We start from the raw sequence: 9,732 nt of genomic DNA on the forward strand, positions 1-9,732 counted from the left end.
TCAAAATCATTTATAGTTTGAGAGACAACTGCATTTAAAGTCAGCCCTACTAGATTTCGAGTCACAATTTAACAAGTACAAAAGTCAAATTGTGTCAATTATTCTAAAATAAAGGGAGCATAAATTAATATAGCGGAACAGACTATTAAGTACGTAGTATTAATCTCATTATCAACCAAATGAATCAGAATTGAGAGATGTTTAAGGTAGCGTATGTATGTATGACTAAATGGTACTCACTCGGTATTTACCTTAGCATATATACTCTGTATTATGCATCCTTTTGGAATAATCAATAGTAGAGCCTATTAGTCCATTTTATCAAGCAAGAATTGATTTTAGTTTGTAAGAGACTTGACTTAAATACTCCAGGTGTACGATTCAATTTTATTAGATGAGGATACTTGAACCTACTATACTATATTTTACACTCTGCTTTTAAGTATTTGACCTGCAGGGCTGCAGACATTAGATTAAAAAAAATAAAAATAAAAATAAAAAAAACCGTAAAAAGTAAGGTCTAATAATAAGAATCTTAAAAAAATATTTTGTATATACTCATATATATATATACCCTACTAGTCTCATGGATGGTGAGACAATATATATCATACATATTACGTATTTAACATATACTTCGTACATCTATTCAAATAATAATAATAAATAAAATAAAATAAAATGAAAAAATCTTTATCAAACTTTCGGTAAAGTAAATAAAAAGAGAATACGAAGTCTATGTTGTCATTATCAGTGATTCTGATGGTTATAATCAACTTGTTTGTTTGGGTCCGTTTCCCAAAGCTTATTAACTTTGGCAGAACTTAACCTTAATATAATTTTTTCTTCCCCGTGATTAAAAAAAAAAAAAAAAAGTCTATCTTGTCATTATCAGTGATTTGAACTTTGAAGCAAACACCTAAGCAAAGCACCGACGGTTTTGTCGTAAAGCATGAGTGAATCACCCTTTCGTAGCAATCAAAATATATGACCTACTAATTGGGTCATGGGTGTTAGCGCTTTACACTTGTGCGTTCCATATCCATAAAAATGTGCTATAACACGAATTAGTAGAATGCGAAGAATAATTGTCTAAATTTAGGTGACTCCGATGATAATAAATGATTGATTGGGGAGATTTGGTTTATAATTTCTATCCAAACATTCACAAGTGAGATGGAACATATTGACGCATATATAATTAGTTTGTTTAGATTATTTTATTCCTGTATTTTATTATTAAATACATTGAACATTCAAATGCTTTATATTCCATTACTCCATGTAATCATTACTACCTTCATCCCGCTAAAATTTTTATTCACCACTTGTCATCACGATGGAGTCTAATGCTTGTGGCACCCCATGAAAGCTTAGATACGTACCTTTGCCATAGAGGTGACATCTAATGTATATGCCACCACCACAGTTGCTAGGGGTGCAAATGCTAGGTGCCTTTGCTAGTTACAAAATCTAGTGTACTGTTTGCACCCCATCGTGGTGGGCTTGGTGGCCGCACTTGCATTCTTGCAGGCACTCGATCTCACCATGGTGTGGGATGCAAACACCAGATTGTTAGACAGAATAATATTTGTCCATAATTAGCTTTGTAAATGCTAGTGTATTATTGTAAACCCTAATATACTTAGGGTAATGTACTATGATTAATCAATAGAAAGCCTCCAATTAAGGAGTATTCTACCATCTTACATGGTATTAAATTCTGCTTGATCCTAGAACCCTAATCTCGCTTCTCTTCTCTCTTTTCTTCCAGCCACCATGACGGGCAACACACTGTACACTCCTCGTAGTGGTGGACTGGTGGTAGGTTTTATCTTTTATTTAATATTCATTTTACAAGTTCATTCGTTGTTGCCAAAGGATTGAAGGGGATGTGTGATGGTGTTATGTAAATACTATTGTATGTATTGGAGGATGAGCTTAGATGTGTTGAGGTTCATGCGTGCTAGTTGAAGCAAATTTTGATTTACGATTTAGGTAAAGTTCTATATATGAATCAATTATTGACATGCATACCTACATGAGCCACACATATCTTATGATTGATTTCAATATGGACCAAATTAAATTTGATTCTTAGTGTAAGATCAATTATTTAAAAATTCTAGCTTCATGAACTTAAAGATAGGATAGTATGTGAATATATATGTGTGGACAAGAAAGAAAAAAACACGAGGAAAAAGAGAATTGTTGACAAAATTACTACTCCATCAACTAAGCGGTAGGCTTCAACAAAGCTCACAACACATCTTTTGAATTTTCTAAATCATCGTCAGTGACAAGGAAATTACGGGGTTTCAATTCGATCCATCGGGCAAATGAGCAGTGTAATGAACTTAGAAATAAAAGTAAGAAGATGAGTTTTGAGAAGATAATTTCACTCAATCATCAAAGAAACTACACATGATCTACGAAGTTTTCTTTTTTTCCTCTATGTGTGTAGAAAGTAGAGGTGTCAATTCGGATGATCGAATTGGGTTTGATGAGGTCGGATTAATTTTTAAAATTAAGTCACATTAAATTATTATGTCCACGCGAGTTCAAATTTAAATCCGATATTTTTCGGGTCGGTTTTGGATCGGGTCAGGTTAGATGTGGTTTTGACACCTCTAGTAGAAAGTGCTACAAATAATAAATAATATTCTGTAATATCGTACTAGACTATTAGACTTTAATAAATTACTAAACTAGGAATTCGGTATTCATAGAGGTGTCAAAACCGAATCAATCTGAAAAAAATCATCTGTTTCGAACTGTAACTGATCCGATTTGACTCGAGAAATTCAGGACCCAAATCTGATCTGTAACCGACTTGAACTTAATCCGAATCCGAATTTAACCCGATCTGAACATAACTTGGCACCGATTTGACCCGACATGAACTCAACTCGAACCCGATATGACACGACTTGAACTCAAACCGAACCGATTTGACCTGACAAATAACTGATTTAATCCGATCTATTTTAACCCGAACTGATATTAACCCGACCCGATTTTAAACCGATCCGACTTTAACCCAATTCGATTTTATCCCAGCCATAATTTTAAACCTAACCTATTATTCACCATTTTTGTTAAAGTTCTTATAATACTACATATTTACAAAATTAATTATTAATAAGTTAGAAAGTCTAAAACTCTAACAAATATCATACGGAGTATACAAATTGAATTAGTAATAAAGCAAACTAATAATACTCGTAGCCTCATGAGATTAGACAATTGAAGAGTATGTAGTACCTTAACAAAAAGGACATTCTTTTTTGTATATCACCATATGTTACTATCATCTATCAGTTTATCACTAGTTCATTACTAATCGTCTCACTTATGTACGCAGATATGATAAGTCATTGATAATTATTCAATTTAAATTTGGCTCCAAGATAAAAATTACACAAAAATTGATTTGATGAGAAAACTAATTTTTCGCATTTCGTAATCCAAGATAAATATTACACATGAATAACTTGATATCGACCCAATAATAAGGTAAAAATTCAATAATTACTCTAGTTTAAAAATGACCTTATTTGGATATTGAATTTGGTCAACTCGACCAAAATTTAGACAAACACGGAAAGGATTTGAATCAGAATTGACCAAATAATGAATCAACCTTATCTTAATCAAATTGAACTTGACCGAACCGAAATCAACCCGATCAAACCCTTTTTGAATCCGATTCGAATTTATCCGAACCGAACATGACCCGATCTGGAGTTGACCCGACTCATAGCCGACCCGGACTTGATAGACCATGACCTGACCCGAATTTAACCCGACCTAATCCGAGTTAAAAGAATAATTTTGACACAAACATATCCGACCCAAACAGACCCAACCCAAATAAATCCGACCCAAACTCCATCCAATTATCCGAATTAACACCTCTATTCAGATTCACTACACTTTCAACATGTACCATGCATTTTAACGTTTGGCACGATATTATTTCTGGGTACTATCCAGACAACTCACACGATGTGTTAGTATATGCACATTGGGTGATTGGGTCTACGCAAATTAACTTGCAAACATGCTAATTTCATATTCTTCTTCGGCTCTTCCCACATTTTCCAGAAGAGAGCGACAGCACATAATTTATTATTATTAATTTTTCTTGGAGAAGCTCATTTTAAACCATATTATCGAAAAAAATCTGGTTGCACAATGTAAAATAGATGATAATGTAAAGGTTGATAATTAAGCCAATCAATTGAAGTGTCCCATACTAATTTGGCATGTACTTTTTTAAAAGGGAACATTCTCTCCTATAAATAGTGTTACTTTGTGTTTTTTTTTGCATGACAATCCTATACAATATTTTTTTTTTAAATTTAAAAATATAATCAAGAATAATAATATAAAGCTCAAATTTGCAAATTATGAAACTGGCAATGAGGGCGTTTGCTGCTTTTTTCCTTGTGTTTTTACTTATCTTGACGACAGGTACCTAATTCTATCCTTACTTTCTAGTAAATTATCATATTGTACTTTATGAAGCACCATTTTATGGACGATGAGAAAAGGCAATACTTGAAAATTTATTTTGAATATATAGGTTATCATCCTTTTATATATCTCCTTTTTTTGTGTCTTTATGCAAATTTTTTTATTAGCTAGAGCTACTACAAAACTGTCCATTAATTTCTATATAACTAATTAAAGATAAGAGTTTTTATTAGTAAAGAAGGGGATTTTGCAAATAAAAATAAAGAACAAAACTTAACACAACAAAACATGTTAAAATAGTGAAATTCACTTAATTATGCAAGGACACAGTGGTTATTAGGATTGTACTGTCTGGACCTCCCTTTTGCAAATTGCAATATGACATGACACATAATTAGTCGGTTGGGTCATGGATGGAACTTGTCAGTTTTAAGGTACGTACAACGAATAAGACCCTTAACCATCTTTTATACATTGTATAGAGTATTGTCCAAAAAAAAAAATTGTCAGATCCAAAATTTAAACAAGTTTTCCTTGTTTTTTAAATTAAGGCAAGGATCGATCGGAGTAATGTAATTAATTAATAAAATTAAGTAAATCCATAATTATGAGGATTTATTTTGTACTAATTAATTTCAACTTTCCATAACTCTAACACAAATTTATGTACATTTTGCCAATTTGAATGTGATGCATGACAGTAGAGGTAAGCACAAAAGTAGTAGAAGCAAGGGTGTGCGGTACTCCAAGTCACAGGTTCAAAGGAATATGTGTTAGCAGCAGAAATTGTGAAACTGTTTGCAATGCTGAGAGATTTCCTGGAGGAAGTTGCCAAGGATTTCGCCGCAGATGCATTTGCAACAAACCCTGCGCTTAGGCTTAGCCGACAATGGTGCCCATCCCGTTCCTCATCAACAATAACCAACTTGATGCAGTATATACACTATATGTCTCTATATATCATCTTATACAACCGCGTGTGTACTAGTACTACGCTTCTTATTAATTGTGGTAACTTTGTGATACGCAAAGTAGCGTAATCGTAACAAACAAGTACGAAGTACTACATACTAAATGCGTATGGTAGTACTAGTATGTAAAGTGGAAAAGTAGTAGAGTATTGAATTTGTGATCGAATTCATGTAGTATGTAGTATATAGTATGTGTAACGGTTGATAATGTAGTGTTTTGCACAATTTGAGATTTATTTTTTCTTTTTAGAAAGGAAAAGTAGAGGTTGCATAGAGATGACGTATTAGTGGAGCAAATGAGAAATAATTCAATTCCTAGTTGCAAAATGCGAATTCAAACGATGGTGCGTGCATAAGCCTTTAATATTGCCATATGCTTTGTCCAAATTTTTTTTTGGCATATTCTTGTTTGGCTGACCCCATATATCACAATTACCTTTAGAAATTGACACGAGAATTGTACTGTGATCTCCCAAAAAAATGGTACTTGGCACTTGGCACTGCCATATTTCATGATTCAAGATTGTTGAGGTATAATCTTTCCAAATAACGAAGGTAATACTTGTAAGTGTCCCGCATTAATAAAAGAGAAGACAGTTAAATATTTTATAAGACTAATGAAGTAAGGAGTTATATATAATTTTCTTCCAATTGTTATATGATTTTGGGATGAAATCTCCTTAGACCTGTAAAGTAAACACTATATAGTAGTTTTTAGATGACGGGCGTGATTTAGGCCTGAATTTAATATGATACCAGAGCTATGCCCATGTTCTTAGGTTAAAGGGTCTTTTCATGGGAGAGTGTTGAAGTCTTCTTAAATAACACATATAAGCGTATCATATTGATAAAAAAAAAAAAGAAGAGAGAGAGAGTTAAATAATACGGAGTATATAATAAGGCTAAGAGGTTATTTCTCTTGTTGCAATATGGTTTTGAGATTAAACCTCCATGATCTTGTAAAATGGACTCTCTCTTGATAACGGGTTCGATCTAAATACATATTTAACAAATATTCAGAAAACTCATCCATAATCTATTCTATTCACATCTTTAATTTAGTAAGGCCTAAATTACAAGATATATAAAATTTCTTTCCTTTTTCCCAAAAATTATATAGTTTCTTAAAAAAATATTTATATTTCCTTCCTTATGTTTGCTTGACCTATTTATTTTACCTATCACACTTGTTAATGAATAACTTTACTCGTGAATATCTTAAACCATCAATTTTAAAAAGTATAAAATTAATGATATAAATTTAAATAAGATATCGAGATGAATCTAGTAAGATTTATCTTTACTAATCACCACTCAAAAGATGAAAAAATTTGTGTGGACCCGAGGTCCATATACTTGCGCAATTGCCGCTTGGTTGAATATAGTGACCCTAATTTTGACATAGTAACCTTTATTAAAACTTGTGTGACTTTCAATCTGAAGTATGACGTATTGAATATAATGACCATAATTTTAATATAGTGACCTTTTATATTCTTATTGGTCAGTATATTAAAATTTTGTTACAAAAATTAATCTTTTTAGACCTTTATATAACACAATAATGACTTTTATTTGAACATAATAACCTTTATTTTAACATACTGACTCTCTTTTTCTTATTAATAAAACAACCATGTTGTCACTAACATTAGTGGTGCACAATAAATTAACGTGAAGCAGATCTATTTAAAAGTTTGTACTTAAAAAAAAAGTGCGTACTTTGTTTAAATAATTCAAAATTCAAAAGTCAAAATGGGTCATAAAAAAATATAGAGGAAGTATTAAACTATCAAATTAGAGTAATGCTTGGTGTTTCAGGGTTTTCTGATGTCCTGCGGGAGAGTTACAATTCCGAGACTGGAACCGGGCGCCTGTACTTGCAAAACAACGGAGACTCCTGGTGGTGGGAGCTCCGCCTCCAACGGTCAAGTTAGTACTTGATTAAGGAGTAATTAATGCGGAAGTTAAAGTGATTGGGTCTCTCTAGGTGAGAGTGTTTAATGTATGTAATCTGCTTTTTTAGCGTGATCAACATGTAATTCATGTAATCCCCCTTAATGAGGATTAAGGGAGGTATTTATAACCTTGGGAAACGTGCCAATCCTAGGTTTAGGTTAACCTAGGGCTGATTGGGCTTCCCTCGGAAGTTGGGCCTGGGTGGCCGGTTTCTCCATTAGGCATGGAGTATGCCACGTGTCATGACATAATAGGTCCAAGGTGGACGAATAAGCGTGTGCCACGTGGCAAGCCCTGACAGTTCCAACTGGGGGACACTTGGCAGGACCTGATTGGCCCACGTGGCACATTCCGATTGGTGGGAGCAAAATCCCCTAATCATTTGCCCCTCACAGATGGCACGTGACTGGTCACGTGTTACCTGTGACAGGTGTCGCACTGTAACAGGTGACGGCCTGCTACAGGTGTCACTCGGCGAAAGGCCGAGAGATTCTCCCGCCCAAATTATGAATTCTGGAAGTGACCCTTCGCCTTCTCACTTTGCCTATATAAAGGAGTGTTGACTTCGGTCATTTTCACACTTGAGAACTTTGAGAGAGAACATTCGGATCCCTGAACTTGCTCTGACATTTTGGACCGTTTCTGCCTACCGCCTGCTCTGACAAGCCGACTGCAAAGGATTTTCAGAACTTCATCAATCGTCACTCGTTCAGGTAACCGTCGGTCCTCTTACTCTTAATTTTCTCTTTACTTTATTCTTTTTTGAAATGGCACCACGGAAGCACACGACACGACCTAGGTTAGTGATCAGCCGGTCACCGGGGACGGCTGAATCTAGGACTAGGAGTGCCGCCTGCCCTTTTCCGAACCCATCTTTTCCCTTTATACAAAGTCCGACTGTATCTGTGTCTATGCAGAGCATGATGGCCAGAACAAAAAAGACTGCCAGGATCTCAAACTCAGACGGCTCCTCCCACAGGGTGCCGATTAGTGAAACATCTGACCAGGCGCCAGATGTGGAAGTGAAACAAAGCGGCTTGAAAGCCGGCAGTTCTGAGGGAGGAGTCAAAGTGACCCCTTCCATTTTATAGTTGACAATTCTACATTCTCTCCTGCTCCTTTTAAAGGAGAGGAGGCGGGCCCCTCCGGGAAAGGGGAGGAGTCGTCCTCTTCGGACTCGTCAGAGGACGATTCCGAGTCTAGCTCTTCTGGCCATGCTTCTCTGGACACAGAAGAGAAAAACAGTCGCCTGCAAGAGGCGAGGCTTTCTCACGCAGTTGAGAAGGGGGACGATTGGGCGGAGCCATCCGCCTCTTACCGAGAGCAAAATACCCCCTACTACTGCACGGTACCTCGGGGCCGGATCACGGCCATGCAAGAGAAAGTGGAGAGCTTTATCGCAAACCACACAATGGGCCCCGACTTTTTAGTGTTTGTGCTGGATCCAGAAGACACAGTCGTCTGGCCGGCTGGTACCAGTTATGATAGCGCCTGCTTTGGCTGCTACGAGGCGGCCATCAAGGCTGGGTTGCGCTTCCCACTACATCCGGATGTTCAGCGGATCTTGGATGGGTATGAGTTGGGGTTATGGAAGTTAGCCCCGAACTCCTGGGTCAACGTACTCGGATATGTGGCCGGGTGCGAACTGCACGGGGTGGAGCCGAGCTTCGAGGCTTTCGCCCACATGAACTACCTCAGCCGGACCCCTAAGGCAGGCGGTACCGGCTAGTATCAATTGACGAGCCACAGGGGCTACCTCATGACGAGAGGTAAAGCAAACAAATGGAAGGACTGGCGGAGCACCTTCCTCATCATTGAGAGTTCAGACACAGAGCTGAACAAGCGCTTCAACAGGTGGAACAGGAATCCGCCCCTTCTTGCAAGCGGCCGCAGCATGCCGCCTGTTCCCCCCAAGGCTAAGAAAGAGATCCTAGATAAAGGACTCTTCAAAGTAGAGTCGAAGGTGAACTCTACTTCAGGGGTACGAGAGCAAGTACCCCTGCACTGCGTCCCGAGCTTCAAATGGATCTACGACGAGTACTTTTTGGCCGCCTGTGGCCTCAGCAGTCGGTGCTCAAGAGGTAGCCGGCCTGTCGAATACTCTGTTGTTCCATTCATTTCTTGTTATGACTTTTATTAACTTTGCTATTTGTTTTTGCAGCGGACGCCATGAGCAAAATTACCGCCTCCAAGACTGCGGCGGCCATGTTGCGGGCCTCCATCATGCAACAGTCTTCAACCGACTCCCCCAACAAGGGGGCACCCTTGGTGGGCTTCGAACCTTTCACCCTCTTTTTGGAGTTGTGTTTATGCATATACTGAC

The 9,732-nt window shown here is 37.0% G+C and overlaps 1 long non-coding RNA gene across 1 annotated transcript; it reads left to right on the forward strand.

Moving 5' to 3' along the window:
• Nucleotides 1-4,316: 4,316 nt before the first annotated feature.
• LOC110726544 lies at nt 4,317-5,777 on the forward strand. Its single transcript, XR_002512388.1, has 2 exons — nt 4,317-4,476; nt 5,181-5,777. It is a non-coding gene; the product is annotated as an uncharacterized LOC110726544 (long non-coding RNA).
• Nucleotides 5,778-9,732: the final 3,955 nt, after the last annotated feature.

This window comes from Chenopodium quinoa, unplaced genomic scaffold (assembly GCF_001683475.1).
Source record: "Chenopodium quinoa cultivar QQ74 unplaced genomic scaffold, ASM168347v1, whole genome shotgun sequence".
Lineage (NCBI taxonomy): Eukaryota > Viridiplantae > Streptophyta > Magnoliopsida > Caryophyllales > Amaranthaceae > Chenopodium > Chenopodium quinoa.